At 38.5% G+C, this 17,646-nt stretch overlaps 1 protein-coding gene across 2 annotated transcripts in view; it reads right to left on the reverse strand.

Moving 5' to 3' along the window:
* The window catches only part of SUCLG2 (succinate-CoA ligase GDP-forming subunit beta), a 104,495-nt gene that overhangs the window by 57,925 nt on the left and 28,924 nt on the right, over positions 1 to 17,646 (reverse strand). The window lies entirely within an intron of this gene.

Raw genomic sequence — 17,646 nt, forward strand, 5'->3', positions numbered from 1 at the left:
GTGGAGATCAGAACCATGCTGTTAATGCTCCATGGCCTGCATAACAAACCACACAACCAGCCCAGCTTCATGGCTCACACACTGACACAGTTTTTAAACATAAATAAAATCATATTTTGCCTTGAATGCACCACAAAACAATGCTCATCAATGGAAATAAATTCCATTCCTTGCTCTGAACACGTGGAAGGAAGTGCATGGATGTGGTTCTTAAAGAAGAAATTCCAGTGTCCAAAAGGCAGGTGAGTGCAGAGCAAGGGCAGGAGCTGTGAAATGAAAACATTTCATCTGTCTGTGAGGCATCACCTGGATCTCTGGCAATTTGAGTGTAACAGTCTCAGTAACACCAAAGTGCAGCAAGACAGTGACAAAAGCAATTGCACCACGTCCCACATTCCAAACAAAAGCAATCCTGACATCCTTACAGAGTCAAACAGGGGGGAAAAGGGGAAAGAAAACAACCAACCAAACTAAGCCATCACTCATCATTCTGCAGCTCCACATCACAGCAAAATTCCTGAACCCTGAACCCAGGTGCCTTTAAGATGTTTATTAACACCAACTACTGCCACTTTGCACATTTATCATAATAATGCTGGGTGCTGCCAAGTCTGAGACCCTAATATGACCAGATTACTAAATGTGCCCAGAAAAGGCTCATTGTTACCCTCTCCTGCAGTCTGGGGAAATCTCTGATTTCAGTGCTGTTTGGATTAGGTCACACCTCGGACAATAATATTTTATCTAAGTATCAAGAAAACATGAGAATTTGTTGTTAAATCGACAGATTTACTGTTTAATTGGCACAGGGGATACAGATACTTTCAATCAAACACATACAGGCTTTCTAGGCTGTAAAAACATTTTAAAGATTATTAAATATAAGTTTTGAGGTGCAGCAATTTTTGGTGCAGGCAAGCTCTGACACAGCATCATTTCAAGGTGCCTGTATAATAAATTTCAGCAGCTACAAAAAAAAAGTTGAACCTTAGAATAGGATAATTATTATTAAACAAATATTCTATTTAACACAGGTATTTTACTTCAACACAGTAGTAGTTACTATTACTATTATTATTAATAATTATTTTTAACACAGATACTGTACAAAGAAATACTTAATTTCTAAGCTTTTTGAGGCTAAAATCTCTCCATGTGCTTATCCATTCAGTAACATTTGACATATACCACTCTGAACTTTAAAAGCATTCTCCTTGAAAATATTTCATGCATTCCAATATATTCATGTTCTGGGCTCTCTATTACTCATGCCACTGCAGGGCAGATAACAAGGAAATTTAAATGCAACAAAAAGTTTTATCTCAAATGTTTCGTAAGCACACAAATTAAGATGAATTAAAACTATAAATCACTTTTCAACCTGCAGAAGCAAACTCTAAAAATCACAGTAGCTGCTGTGATAAAGAATCTAATATGGTATTGTTAATAGATGATGTAAGCATTTAATTAAATCAATTTTAGCTTCCAACCACCTCGACAATGTGAGCTTTGATTGTCAGTGATGGTTGGAATCAGTTCTGGAGTGATCATCGCCCCCATTCCCAAACCTTCCAAAAGCACCAATTATCTCCACTGGGCTCCAACAAATGAACTTAGAAAAAGGAATTAATGTGTACATTTTTATAATCCACCAGAGGACTATCAAGGCAATAGAGTAACTCCAGAAAAACAACTATCAAACCCATAAACAAACAGACACAAAAGTGAGCACAGCCACGTAAAGATCAGACCTGAAAAACCAAACAATGCAACAGGACACCAACAGGAAGCAATTTAATTCCATAATTATTTGCCCAAACTCTCTAAAATTAAATAAACCATCCAGATCTCATTTTTCTAGGCTTGATCATTCAGTACTTACCAAGTTGATTCACTACTTAATGTCACCATCTTATTCAAAGAGGTGATTTCTAGAAATGCCCACACAAAATTTTTGTTTGTTCCTGTCTGAATTCCCAAATTATGTTATGAATGACTATGCCAAAACAAAAATGTGGGATTAGCTAGAATATTTGAAGTCATTCACATTCACCTGCAGGTTTAAGGAAAAAAAATATTAGAAAGGTACCTAAAGTCAGTGTTAAACCCATGCAAACCAGAAAGGTGTAACTAATTTCTATTAATACCCTTCCAAACTGTTCTAGTAACACAGGAAAATGTTTAAGCAGAACTGTGTAGTTACATATAAAGGATTTGAAGAAAACCTATCACAAACAACATGTCTTTACACCACCTTAAAGTACAGTACAACATTTTCAACAGCATTAAGGCTTCAACCAACTTCTGTGTATGGCCATTGACTGACCAGCCTTGTGCAAATTAAAACACAAAAACAAACACAAAAACTCCAAAGAAAACCAAATAAAAAACCAGCCTGCTTCTTAAGTGCACATATGTGGATTTTTAGTCACACATTTATAATTTTCTTTATTATTACAAACAATACAAAAACCTGACAGCTTCGAAGTGTCACTAATTTAGCAACAAATAGCTGCAAACTGCTCCATGCAGATTAATGACACATTGCTGGTAACAGCATGTGTTCTTCACTAATTATAACCTGAATACATTAATATCTCAGACTGAGCAGCTCTCTTATTTGCCTTTTTTACATTAATCTATGGAAAAAGAGAGAGGTGCAGGTGTGGTGTTAGAGATAGGTTTAAGAGCTACTGGGCAGTATTGGGTTAAATGGCTGGATTTGGTGATCTTAGCATCATTTCCAAGCAAAGTGATTCCATTATTTCTAAAGAATCCTTTAAAAAAATGGAACCAAAATACAGCTGGTCCCTAAGTGATATGTCAATAAATAAGCAAGACCTTTACTCCTCAGAAGAATACTCAGAATTCAAAATTTCAGAACTGGGTCTGGCTCTATGTATCTAAAAAATTTAACCATGACAAAAAAGCCTTAGGTACTTATTTTTCTATAATAAATTCAGATGTTTCAGCATGACAGAATAGAACACTGAGGGACAAAGAGCCTCTACATGGCATCCAACAAAACCTCTCCTTCCCTCAGCCAGCACTGTGAATACAAACAGCAGTGATACTCCTTGCAATTGGAATCAGCTCAGTGCTGTAATGAAAGCCTATTTAAAATCAATAAAATCAGTCCTGCTTTTGGGAGCTATGATTACTCTGGTCCACTGGTACTGCTTGCAGCAAAAATGAACAGCTTGTTCTCAGCCCACTGCTGTGTATATTTAACTACTGAATTCTTGATCGTGAAACAATATACTGAGAAGCAGAGTTCTGCTGGTTATATGCTATGCTAATTTATTACCTGTGAACAACTTTCCATTATTATTGATACGACTGTGTGGCTGCAAATTAGGCATGTTAACAATTACATTAAAATGTGCTGTAGCTTATCAAAAATAAACTGCTGTAAAGAACACAAGATGGAGGGGAACAGCTCCTGTGTTCAAGAACAAAAAGCTTTCTACCAGAGAGAACTCAGGACTACTTTGACAAGACCTCCCACACTAGAGAATTAGAGCTTGGGACAAAGGGAGGAGGTCTCACATGAATTCCTAATCAAATTTCTGTCTCACCATGAGACTTTCAGTGGCATGGCTTCTCTATTTGCAGGGGCTCTGTATAAACTAATTACTGTCTGTGCCTTCTTTAAAAATGCAGAACCCATTCCACCATTACAGCAGTGCATTTTTACCCCAGTGTAAGGCAGCTGAGTGCAGAAGGGTTCACTGCAAATCCCTGACTCCAATGCAAGCACTGCAGCAGCAGCAAAGTGTCCCTGGAATGTGCCCTGATCTCTCAGAATGAGCTTAGCACACATTGCAAAGCAGATGAGAGCAACCCACTGTCACAGGAGCTGCACAATGCAGACAGAGTCAGGACAGTCTCAAGTTCACAGCATTCTACTAACAAGCTACTAAATGGCTAACTATCTTCCTATACAAGGTCTTTTAAGGCTAAACTATCCAATTAAGAAATGACACCTAAATTATTTCCACTTTTAACCCAGGAAGTAATCCCTTGAATCTGCAATGCAGACTTTTCTGGCTAATTATAAAATACCACCCAAACCCATGAAGAAGAAGGTGAAGAACAACCAGCCACCACTCTAAAACCTGCATCTTGTCCCACATATATTGCAATGTTCTAAAACAGTAAACTCTAAGTTTTCCACCCTGTGATATTACACACTTCTAATCAAACTGCACACCTGTAATCCCAGTGCTATCCATCAGTTTTGGAAGCCTTCTCCATAGCCTCGGGTCAAATACAGCATTTTCTTTCAGCACAGAAAGTTGAAAATTCTCAGCATCCAGGATTCCAACAAGGACATGCCAATCCAGGTTTTACAGAAGGCCTGTCTCCTCACTGACCAAACACTGAGTATGCAAACACACAGGAGCAGTGTCCATGAAGGCAGCTGGGATGCCAGGATGCACAGGAGGACCCCAGCCCACTGCAGCCAGGCAGAGAGTCACTGGTTTCAAGAACTTTGCTAGTCATCCTTCTCTAGGTAAAATAATTAAGTTGTGCCTCATGAGCAGAACTTGTGGAGTGCTTCCTCCTCCCCAAATCCCAAAACAGCCAGATGAGGTACAGGAATCTGCAAACAGCTCCACCCCTACAAAGAGGCAGAGGGCAACCTAAAGCTGTATTTACCTTGAAAAACTGCTTTGAGGGATGCAAATCACTGCTTTGTTTGGACATGTGCAACTTCAGGCTTTGCTTTCACCATCCAGATTTCAGTCCACATCACTTCCATGGTTGTCTAGAATATTACTCCATGAAGGACTGGCTGGGAATCTCACTGGATGACCAATTCCATCTCCCAAGCATTTCTGCTTAACAATGTTTTCCCAAAAACAGAAATAAATTCAATGCTTCCTTTTCCATAGCAAGGGTTTTTCCCCACTCTGCTTTGAAGTTTTGCTTTCATAACATGAGATTTGAGGAAAACAAGGCAGACATTACAGACATTTTCTGGCAGCAATTATTCCTTATTTTGGATAACACAAGAACTACTAAGACACCAACAAACCCCAGAACACCTACATGCCATTCCTACTTGTTTCCTCACCAATGCTGATGCAAACCCATGAATGCTTGAGTGTCCTGTAAGGGTTCTAAATAATCCCTCCCAAACTGCATCTCTGCAGCTCAGAGCCCTTCTTCTAAAACCAAAGGTTCCCCTTACAAGCTTTAAAAGGGGCCAGTTTAGATTGGTTTTGGGTTTTGCTATTCATGTCTAGCTGACACAGCAGTAGGGAAACCTACTTTTTGGGGGTCTCATCTGTTCTCTTTTATTACTGTTGCTTCTTTCTTGTTTTAATGGAACCCATACCACCTGAGTTTCCAACTTCCCTTTGGGCAGGACTAGCTACAATTAATTTTTCAAATTTCAGCCACTGTCTTACACTGCTCAGGCAAGATCCTGTCAGGTGCTTATTACCTTTTAGCAAGACTCCAGGCCAGAGACATTCTGTAGATTACTCCAGTGAGGAAAGAAGGGAGAATAAAAGCAATATGGAAGAACATAACAAACAAAATACAATAATAGAAAAACTGTAGTAAAGCTTAGTTTCCAAATTGAACATTGACTCTTAAAGTTGTTAAAGTAACTTTTCACATTTTGCTCTCTTTACACCAACTTGGTCTGAAATCTGAGACAGCTTTTCCCAAGTATTGCTGCCACTTCCTCTGCTGCCCATCTTTTGAGAGCTGCAGGGATGCAGCATCCCAGGCAGTTCCCAGCTCTGCCAAGTGAGCAGATTGAGATGAAAAAGAATCTGTCCACTAGGCACCTCCCACATCTACAAAACTATTGTGCTTAAAGGCCTTTTGAATGAAGACAAACAATGATTTCCCCCCACTTTAATTTTAATTTAACTCTCTTCCTCTGTTATTTTCATCCTTCTGCTCCGTAACACCAAAAAGAATTATGCTCTTACAAGCCCACTTTCTACAACCTTTGGTTTGCAGACTAGTTTAGAATTAAAGTTAAATAAATCATCCTTTTTATAATTCCATACCTTTGAATATATTGTATATTTATTGCTAGATTATAAGCCTCATTAAAATCTATAATGATAAATTAGTCAGTCTCTTGATTCTGTCACTACTATTATTAATTGCTTTCATGGCCATTACTACACACTTCACCGCTGATAAAAATTTTAAGGCTAGATAAAATCAGCTAAGCTAAAGCTCACTCTCAATATTGCAGTCTTAAACCTTCTCAGAGTGAAAGTAATCAAGTATTCACACATCCTACATGTAAGTTAAACCTGATAAATTACTTATACAGCAAATGGAGCCTCACTAGATCCAGCAGCACCACTCTAATGCATGGAAAAATATGCACATTAAGACAGGGATCCAAAAGAAACATTTCTCATATTGAAACTGTTCATTGTATGTGCTTGATTCAAACTCCATGGGATATCTTATTCCTGATACTTTTCAGCCTTTAACAGCTTCTTTTTTCAACCTAACTTCTCATTATTTTTTACATAAATTTCCTCTGTAATAGACAAAAGGCTTAGAAAAATGGCTATTTTCACATTTGCTTACAAACTTGAGAGTAGACGTGGCTTGAAACTCAATCAGGAAGGGAGCAAGTTTGTTCTTTTGTGGAAGAGCACTGAAGTTCACTGACAAGAGAGAAAAAGCTCTTTATGCCAGATCCAAAGCGACATCCATTCTATGGGCAAAACAGAGAAAGGCAATTTCTGTAACCTGCAGTCACCCTGGCATCTTGCAGCACATAAATAGTAAATACTGAACAAAAATAGAAAAATCCATGCAAAGGGATCCAAGGTTCTTCCATTATTATACCCAACAGGTCCATTCTTGCTACTTTTAGACTTCAAAATATCCTTTATATTATGCCCAAGCCAATACCATTCTTCTGCTCTTCAGATGATTTCATTTTAAGAGGCTGCAAAAGCAAGCAAAGAAGACTTTTTCCTTCTGTATTAGTCACAATCCCTGTGCCCTGACAAAACCACCACAGAAGCTCCTCAGGATACTCTTTTAAGCACTGAGTAACCTGGACATGCAAAACCATGTGCTTTAGCAGACCTGCTTTCCTTTTAAGTATTAAATACATGAATAAATCACAATACTTGATTTGTAAAATTATCATTCAAAAATTTGTCATTTTTAACACATTCTTATCAGGACACTTCTCTCTATTCTTCCCACTTCCCTAAATTACAAAAAAAAAAAAAAAAAAAAATTTAAAAAGATACCTTTTAAAGCTTACAAGGATTGGAAGTTTTCCTTGCCAAAATAACATGCAAACCTTTTTTTGCTCCTCCCCACAGTAAAATATATTTAAAGTTAGCAGGCTCAGGCAGATCAACTGTGCCCTAAATTCTTGACTGAATAGCATAACACAATTTGTTTTAATACAGTTCAGGGAACAGGCTCTATGCAATCTGTAGTGTTGAAGTCAAGCAGCCATTAGGAACAAACACTGTTCTCACCCCTTGCTGCAACAATACACACACCTGCTTTCCTGGAACGTGTTCAAAATTTCATTCTTTCTGATTATATGTAAGGCAAAAAAAGACACAAAGCCTTCTCTGACTGATTCTAATTCTTTTATCCATTATTGAACTGCAGAGATGATTGTGAAAAAAAATGTATGTAGTGTAGAATATATAAAAACCGAGGCACACATATTAGTTTTTCTCACACTTCACTTTCAGTCATAAAGGAGTTGTTGTAGCTGGAGATATTCTCAAAAATGGAGCATGAAATAAAAAAGCTAAGCAAGACACCAGGGAGTTCACATGGTAAAAAAGCAAGTTAATATGAATTGTTAATATGAATTGTAGGACCACAAACGGTTTGGCTTGGAAAGGACCTTAAAGCCCATCTCATTCCAACCCCTTCCACCATCCCAGGTTGCTCCAAGCCCTGTCCACCCTGGCCTTGGACACTTCCAGGGATGGGGCAGCCACTTGCTCCAGTGCATCACCTCCCTGATGGTAAGGAATTCTTTCCTGATACCAAATCTAAACTTTCTCTCCTTCCTATCTGAAAATATGCAGGGAGTAAAGACAACTGCAATGTTACCACCACTACTTCAGAAGTGTTAACAAATCCATAATGTGACAGGTGAACCCTGTTCAAGCAGAGACTTGATAATTAGCCCTTTGCCAAGCACAGTCTTTCCACACAGGCCTGCTATGCCCAGCAGGATCCATAAAAATAAGCATTAAAATGGAAGCCAAAGCTTAAAGAAATGTGGTGGACATCACACAGTGAAGGCTGGAAAACCAACAGCCTTGGGAAGTGAGAAGAACAGGGCACAGACTCAAAGAAATCTCAGTGGGCATCAACTTTAGACACAGTTTCTGTAAGGCTCATAATACTAAGCCAGGACCAAATTCTTTCAAAGGGTTTCATCATGTCTTGCTGCCTTATAAAAGCTGGGACAAAGTGACCTGACAGGTGTCCATGTGCATGCACTGCTCCACTTCAAGGCACCTCACCTCTTTACTCACCACCACAGTGGTCATTTCTCCTCTTTACCACAATTTACAGATGCTTTCATCTAACAGGTAGTTATCTGCTTAATTCTAAGCACACACTGATGCCAGCTTGGCATTTGGGTGCCTGCATAAATATTTCCCTCAGTGGGACTTTGACACATTTCATGAAGAACTTCTTAATGAAACTCCAAACCTAATCTCTTTTACAGTTTGCATTTTTACCCAAAGCAATGAAAATACTGAACAGCTCTCAGCTGAAAATTTACATTTTTAGCAAAATTAACATTTCTCTCCCAGAGACAGTTCTTGTTATACAATTCTGCTCTAGCTCTTAGCCTTGTATCCCTTAGCTTTTCTTTCATTGTGTAGGGCTACATTAGATATCACAAATTTTGCTGTTTAGACCATAAATAAATAAATCCACATCCAAAACTAGAAAGATACAAAAGAATAGCAAATCTGGCAGTATTTTGATCTGAGCCAAGCCCAGCAGGATTGAAATCTCATCCAGTAGCCTGATTCATTATCCAACTTATTCAGTGGAATTAAGTACAAAGTTTTCAATGTATTGCCGAAATAATTTATTGAGCCTCTGAAGAGAATCATGCTAGACTGGCCATTATCTGGGAAACATCTGGATGGGAAAATGATCACATTGAAGAATTTGTCTGCCTCAGTAGTGCTAAAGACAGAAAGTTGAAAAGTATTACTTTGGAGCTGTTATTCTACGTATGCCCTCGACTCCTTCCCCTCATTTAGAAGCAAGAGACTGATTTGCCATCCCTGCCAAAACTAACCCAAAATACCTGACTTTCACCTCCCCACAACCTCCTCTTGTTTTTGTTTACTCATCACATATGTGAAATAGAAGCAATTGCCAAAATAATCTAATGCTGGAAAAAGATGAAGAGCAGACCTATTAGAAGAATATTTAATATCTAATTCAATATTTCAGACTTAATTACTCCATAAAAAGGCCATCTCACTGATCAATGATGCACTGGTTAATTTAGATTCAATGCTGAAAAAAAATTGTTTAGAACATAGTTTCAAATCTGTATTAACTGAATAAAGTTCTTTTTACAGCTTTATGATATTACCCAAACTATGCAATTCCTTCTCACACATACAGCCAAGACATTCAACATGAACCCATCCAGAACACATCCCTAACAGTGCATCCCTGCCAATATTAATTAGCCTTCTCAGAAAAAGAAAATTTTATTTTGGGTATTTTTTTAAATTTCTTTTTTGTTCTGTGATTTTTTTTTTTAGTGTCACATCATCTACAGACACTTTTCAAAAATGTTGAAGAAAGGCAATTTATGGAATGTTCCAAAAGGAGAGAAAAAAGTCCCGCTGTGCTTTTCATAGTTTGGTAATTTTTATAGGTGTTCATCTTCTGATGTATTCTTTTTTCATGTAATGCTATTAAGAGCCTTCAATTTTGAATGTTTGGTGGAAGCAAGATTATGCAAACTTTACAGTTTCAGCTCTGAAAAGTCACTGCCTATTAGGACAGGTTCAGAGAGAAAAAAAATTATGTTTAAAGGTTTATGACTTATTGAACATTAAGTCATAAAAAAACCACAGAACTTTGAACAACTTAGCTGGGTGGATGAAACAAATTTCTACTTGAAAGATGAAAATAAAAAATGAGACAAGAGATTTTATCCTGAGATAAGTCTTTAATTCATAAACCATCTAGAAGAAAATATTATTTCAAACACATGGTAAAGCAACTGTGAAAAGACATGTTGTATTCTTGATTTCCTCCAGTATCTCGTTAGCTGAGCCATTCATGACCATGCCCAGTATCAACACATGCAGCTTTTTGGCTTGGCCTCTCTCTGCCACTTCATTTTCTCAGTGGTTTTATAAGGATTTGCTTTTTATTATATGCAGCTACAACATGATCTGTATGAGGACACTGGACAAGCTGTTAGCTCCATTAACTTAATAATAGATTTCTGAGTGTGATTTCCTATTAATTTCATTTTCCTCATTCCACAAGAAGCCAAAATTTCAGACAGCCATATGGTGCTTCATAAACAACAATTAAAAGTTATTTTCTAATTTTTAGGCACCAAAAATAGCCCATAAAAATACATATGCTTGAAATGATATAAAGGAAATTATGCTTTGGAATGTCTGCATACGTCCAAGATGCTTCAAACACTTCTTCAGCCTTTTTTCCATTCACACACTTCTGGTCCATGCCAGCCACTGGAGGTGACAACGAATCACAGTGCATGCCTCAAACATCACAATTAAGATTTTTTTTCTAGAAGTGGAACTTCACAACAGCAGCTTGTATGAATTGTGTAGCACAACTTGTGCAATGACTCTGATACTCTTCACTTTTACCCACTCCAAGTAAATCAGATACAAAGCCTCTGGACTTACAGTTTTAAAGCCAAGTATTCTGGATATATGAGAAATGAAATCTGATAATGCACATAATAATTTTCTTTTGCTTTATTACCACTCATCTGAAACTGAACATCTACAATCACATCTTTTCTTTCAATTGACTAACACTGAACTGATTTTCTGACATCACCTTGGCTGGTTTCTGCAGAACCAAGTCTGCATTTGTTAAAGGAATTTTGAAACATCAGGAATTAAATTGAGAGTATGTCCTACTCACCTGCAGCCTGTAGAAAGGTTGAAATAGCAACAATTTCCTGAGTTTTCAGCATAGGAAACATTAGGAGGCATAGAGATTGAAGCAAAACCCCAGCACATTACAGAACAATGGCCTGAGTAAAATGAAATTCTCCACCCTCCAGGGCAGCCTGTGTGGAACCCCCAGGGCCAAGCCAGAAGATAAAACAAGGCATAAAGGTCCCCCATCCTCAGGGCAAAGCACTGTCACTCTGCTTGTAACCCAAAAAATAAAACTGCAGGGGCACAAGGGACCTGGCAGCAAGAGAGGAACATCAGGGATGCTGGTGTGAAATCAAGTAATTTCCCCCAGGATTGGGCTGCTGCACAGCTCTGTCCAGGGCAGCCCTGGAGGAAGCTCCAGCCAGCAGTGCAGGAGAGGTGCTGGTAGAGAGAAAAGACATCCAAGGCTCTGACCTTGGCCACCCTGGCCAGTCACATGTGTCCCATGCAATAAGCTTTTCATAAAGCTTCCTCTTCAGTGAAAGAAGAAGCAGGACAACAAATAAAAATGAAAATGAAGAGTGCATTACTTTCAGCAGAGAGCTACAGCCAACCTCTGCTCTCCTGTCTAAGAAGTGAAGTGACAAAGCACCACAGTGACACTTCCATGGCACTGCAGACTGAGCAGGTGGAGCTGCCAGTTTTCTCTTGACGTCTCCCAGGAACTCCTCTCCTGTTACACAATTAATTAATGAACAGACAAAGAAAGAAAAATCTTGCAAACAAGCACAGTTACAAAATCAGGCACATTTCATTACTATCATAATAACTTCCCTCCACGGCTTCTTACCACTCACCTAAATCAGAGCACTTTGTCATCACAAATCAAGATTTAACTGCACAATAAACAAGCTGCAGCAGTTTGAAGTGACTCAAAATCTACACAGGTCAAACATACAGACCTATTTTTATTGATTATGTAATATTGACATCAGCCTTACAAAGCTATTACACAGGCACACGAATTTAAGGCCTTAAATCAATGGATTTGCTTTCAAAACTTTCCTTGGACACCTGATGAGAATGGGGAGGTCTTGGAACTAATCAGTGCTCGAGGAGAAGAAAATCATAGGCCTAAACTTTATAAATCACTGGTCATTTGTACCGAGCATCTGTCTAAAGGTTCTGCTTTTCAAATGCTACAGTGCAGAGTGCCTTTCCCTGCAAACCCTCCCAAAAGTCCCAGAGCTGCCAGCTACAGTTGCTGCTTTTGAAACTTGGGGCCATCTGTATTTGAAAAGAGCATTCTGTACATAGTTATTTACGTCCATACCACACCAAACACAGAGTCCCAGATGTAAATGCATTCTCCCTGCATGGGTAAAGACCCAACACACTGATGCACAACATACAGACAAAAATATTTTCCTGCAAAGGGTGTGCCTTCAGTCAGATGCAGCCTGTTTGTTTTGTACTTATAATATACATTGAATTAACATTTAATATGGTCACAAATTGATGTCCACACAATAATTGTCTCTAAGAAATGAAAATACATTAAAACCAAATACTTTTGTAACTACTTTCAACTTTTTGAATTTATGCAAAAGATAATTAATACACTTCATAAAAGCTATTCAAGCTTTTTTTTCAGTTTGTGTGTTTTAAAGTTTTCACACTCCTCCTTTCTGTTTTTCCTGTTGACACTTTAATCTCCTCCTTTTGTAAATATGAGCTTATAACAATAAATCATGTTTTATTTATTAAAGATATAAACAGGAATCAATACAAAGCAGGAAAGCCAATCTCCATAAAGTTTCCCTCCACACTGACTGAAATTAGTTTTCACGTGAAGATTTAAATATGCATCTGGTTGGCATTTAAGCAAGAATGAAGATATTTTCTCTCTTGCATTACATAACATGCTTAAAAAAAAAAAAAAGTACTGGCTTTGGCCAGTTCTAGTGAAGTAAAATCAATGACAATTCTTTAAAACACAAGTATTCTGCAATGAAGAACCTGACACATCTGAGAACTGTTGCCTAAATTAGCACCAAAGAGCTTCACAAAGTGTAATATAAAGTAGGGGCTTTTTATATTCAGGTCACTTTTAGTCACAGCGTTGATTTGGAGATACAAAAAAACCACCCTTGATTCTTCTGTAAATATATTCTGGTTGGAAAAGTGCCTGTATGAAGCACACCAGGGAACAGGAGTGCAAGCAGCCCACATCACCTTGCCCTTTGTTTGGATTGTCAGTTTTTCCTTTTGATCTTTCTTTGCAGTTGAGGAACCAAAAATTGATTTTCCCGGCTGAACTAAGGTAGAAAAAGGACAATGTTTTATTTAAGATCCTTCACGCCTGCACATAAGCCTATTTCTTTCTTTATATACAAAAGAAACTGTCTTTTTGTTCTTGTAAAAAAATATTTCCAAGTGGGGAACGGTCTCAGTGTACTGACTTTGGATTCATAACAAAAAAGGAGGGAAGGTGTTTAAAAACCCAAATACTGGCCTCCTGCAGAGAAGCACACCAGAAGCACACCAGGTTCCTCAGGAACCTTCCAGAGGCACAGAAGCTTCAGGGAAGCAGGTCACACTTGTTAGGTGTCTGCAGAAACCCAAGCCACAAGCAATGTTACACTCAAAACCTTGTTTACAGGCAAAGAGAAAGCACAATTTACATATTTAGACACATAGAAAGCCAAGAATGTAGTGCAAATATACCCATGATCTCACCAATGTAGTTGTTTTTTTAATTCCAGATTTACTTGTTACACAACAGGAATAAATGTTTATATGTAGGGGAAAAAACTCTATAATAAAGCAGTTAAAACTGTTTCACAACTATTTTCTAATTGCTACCTCTTTTCCTGGTGTAATGCTCATCCTTCCACTCCACTTCTGGGTCCAAAGGTGCACAGTTTCATTCTGGTCTAGGGCTGCTCTTCGTTGGAGTTCTTTTTTGGGAGGAATATGATATTTGTTTTGATGGCTCCTTCTTCCTCACTCTTTTAAAATGGATTCTTTCTTCCCACTGAGTTTACTGTGTACAGTGAGTAGTAGGGACATCAGATACCAGAAACATATTTTAACCCACTGGGAGACTAAAATTATTGCATTTACTAATTAATTTATTCGATTGTTGTCACAACTTGTATTACAGAATAATGTGTTGATATTGGCAGAAACCAACATCCCCTAACACCAGGTATTATTGGTACTCCTAGACCACGAATTTCCTGAGTTATTTACACAAATTCTTATTAAGTCCTTGAAGAAATCTGAGCTTACAAGCTGCTGACCTGCTCTTGAACCTCACAGGAAAGCTGAGGACGCGCAAGTGCCCACAGAGAAGCACAAGAACCTCCTGTCAGTTCCAGGTTTCCCAGTGCTTCCCTTGACTACTCCAGTCTTTTTAATCTCTTTTTTCCTGTGCACTTGGAAGGGTTCACACAGCTTTGCCCAAGTGTTCCATTTGAATGAATTCAGCACCTGACTTGTCACACAGGGCAGTTCAGAGCAGTTTTCTGGACAGCACAGCAAGTTCTGTGTAATTATCACCCAACAGGCTGCAGTGAGGCCAACCACTACTGAACTGAAACCCAAGGAATGCAATCTGTGATTCTCCTTAAGATACAGGATCAGCTTTTAGAGCTTGCAAAGAGCAGGGAGGGTACATAAGACAACCAACTTCTAGTATTCAACAAGGCACTCTGCAGTTAGTAAAGACAGAGAGCAGTACATACATTCAATTATTGATAACACTGCCCTGCTTAATTAGAAGCCTCCATGCCTTTCTCACATCTCAGCTCCTTCCCAGTCCTTTGAGGGAATACAAACATGACAGCTTGGCATTTGTCTCTCAAGCTCTAAACACCACCTCAGCAGCAATGATATAACTATATACATTAAATTTCATGTTTCGCAGGTTTCATAACATTAAATTAGACTAGAAAAATGAATGTAAAAGCAAGAGAGAGCTTTTGGTTTGGCAATCAGCATTTGCAGGAAAGGATGTATCTCAACGTGATGTGGAAACCAGCAAAGCTGTTTCATTTAGGCTTCCTGCAAGTTGAGCTCTGTGGGGATTTTGAAGGCAGATATTATGCTTGGAAATTGAACTCTACATATTTAAATGAAATTATACAGTCTAAACACCACAATGAGTGAGCAGTCATATCAAACAGTGGAACTGGGAGCTCTCCCAATTACTCACATATAAACGAACTTTCCTGGGTAAAAATGTAAAATTGGAATAAACACCACGTTTATTTGCAAAGAGAATGTGCAGGTGATTGAAGTGCCTTGAACCTGTGTTGAACATATAAAGGGACTGACACAAGAGGTGAGTGCATCTCAGATGGTCACACTCTTCATGCACGGTGCTGTTCAGCACCTTCTCAGCCTCAGAGAAGCAGGATCACAAATCAAATGTGTGCCAAACTTGTCAGCAGCAGATGCGACCACATCTGTACAGCAGCTCTATAACCCTGGGCAGCTGAGTGTGTGGGTTCAGCCAGTCTGCCTGCTAGAAACCAGTCTTGACTGGTTTAAATGACAAGGATGTGACCTAAGCACCATCCCAATGGCCCCTCCTAGGGATCCTCAAAAACAGATGCTCTGTGTCATCCTGACTGTGAAGCACTGGTTAATATTTCATTAACTTAGGTCAGCAAGCTGCTTTGCCACGTCAGAAAGCCCACTTCTCAGCTTCTGCAGAGTCATGGAATCCTGTCTGCCCGGTTTACAAATCACATGAGGTAACAGCTGAAAATAAACCTACAGTAGATTCCTCCTCCTCTCTGTGCTGCTGGAAAGAGCTTCAGATTTTACTGAAGTGTCAGATATACAATAGGGCAATCTTTCTTTAAAGGCAACACTTTTGCATGATGTTTTGTTCATGCTTCTGCCATTTCTTACAGTCCAACCTTCTCACTTCTAGATCAGGTTCAGAACTGGTATCTAAGGCAGTATAAATCACATTTGTATAAATTGTGGTCACAGTTTACTCTCAGAAAGCCTCTTGCAGTATAACTTACTTAATAGTATGCAAAAGAAGGCTCTAAATAGCTAAGACAATTAATAGAGACAAAAGAATATATAATTATCGTGCCCTACCTGCTGTTAACTGCACTAATTGCATTCTTTCTGCACAACTGAAAATTCTGACTTCGAGCCACCTTCAGTGCTATGCAACTCATGGTCACTTACCCCTGAACCTTGGCCCTTAAAAGTCTCTCTCCAGTATTTCATTTGACTGGTTTATTTTGTTTCTTCAGCAGCAGAGAGATTTCTGAAGCTATGCTTACTCCAGTCTGTGGAAGTCCAGACTTCTCACTATTTACAGGACACTAAACATCAGAAACTCAATGTAAAACCCAGCCATAAATCAGAACCCATAAATCATAATTGTGAAAATAGTCACAATGCTGCATAAGCTCAGCAACTCAGGAGTTTCATCTTGTAAACCGACAACATAAAATATGAAAATACATGAATTTTTTTCATCTTAAAATTGTCAAGTAACTTTTCCACACAAACATCCTTAAGCACCTAACTTGGCTTCTTATGGATCAAAAAACCAACTAAATAAATACTATCTGTATATGCACTTCAAATAGGAATGTCACTCAGAAGATAAAATAAGCAAGTTATTTATAGTATACATAGATCATCATGTTTAAATGGCAGATTACTTTATGGCATGAGACATAAGCCTGTATTTAATTGTGGGGGGGAAGATTGCACAAGAATATTTTTTCTTAAGATAGTCAATTTTGCAGTACTCAGCCTCAAGTCTCTCTTGTTCCACTTCTACTCCAAAATATCCAAGCAAAAGCTGTATTATACTAAAGGGCAGATGTGGAAAGGCCAGGAAGAAAACCAAGCACACTGAACAGCTAATGAGCTCAACAAAAAACCCGGGTACAAGATTTATCTGTGGGAACAAGAACAAGAGGGGCTGTTGGGCGTGCAGCCATGGCATCAGGACTGTTCTGAATAATCTGCAGTGGGAACTAAGCACAACAATCCAAGATCAGGAAAGCTCCTGCTAAACTGGACAGGTGAATAACTGGAGGAATAGAGGGGCCAAAGACTTGGCAGGAGGAGAGGGAAGTGCAGTGCAGCAGTGCTGAATCTTGCCAGTGACTTTATATTGTTAACTGTTTATACAGCAAACTCTTCTTGGCTGCCTTTCTCTTCTCTTTCTCCAAAACCCCCAGGGCTGTTCTTAAGTATTTAGAACAATAAAAAAAAATTAAGATTTATAGCCTGAAGTTTAGCCATATTCATCTTACTCAGGTGAGCAGTCCAACTAAGCCCAGGGGAGGTGCAAGAAAAATGTTCCCCTTCATAATGATGCACGGAACAAAAGCTGACTTAAACTGTAGGACCAGGGAGAGTGTGCCACACAGAGGTAAAATTGTCAACTTCAGATTTTTCTTAATAAAACAAAAATCACTTAAAATAAGAGCATAGCTAACTTCTGGAACTACCCTGAACATGATTCTGACTAAATGTTTTTTTG

This window comes from Passer domesticus, chromosome 9, assembly GCF_036417665.1.
Source record: "Passer domesticus isolate bPasDom1 chromosome 9, bPasDom1.hap1, whole genome shotgun sequence".
NCBI classification, from domain to species: Eukaryota; Metazoa; Chordata; class Aves; order Passeriformes; family Passeridae; genus Passer; species Passer domesticus.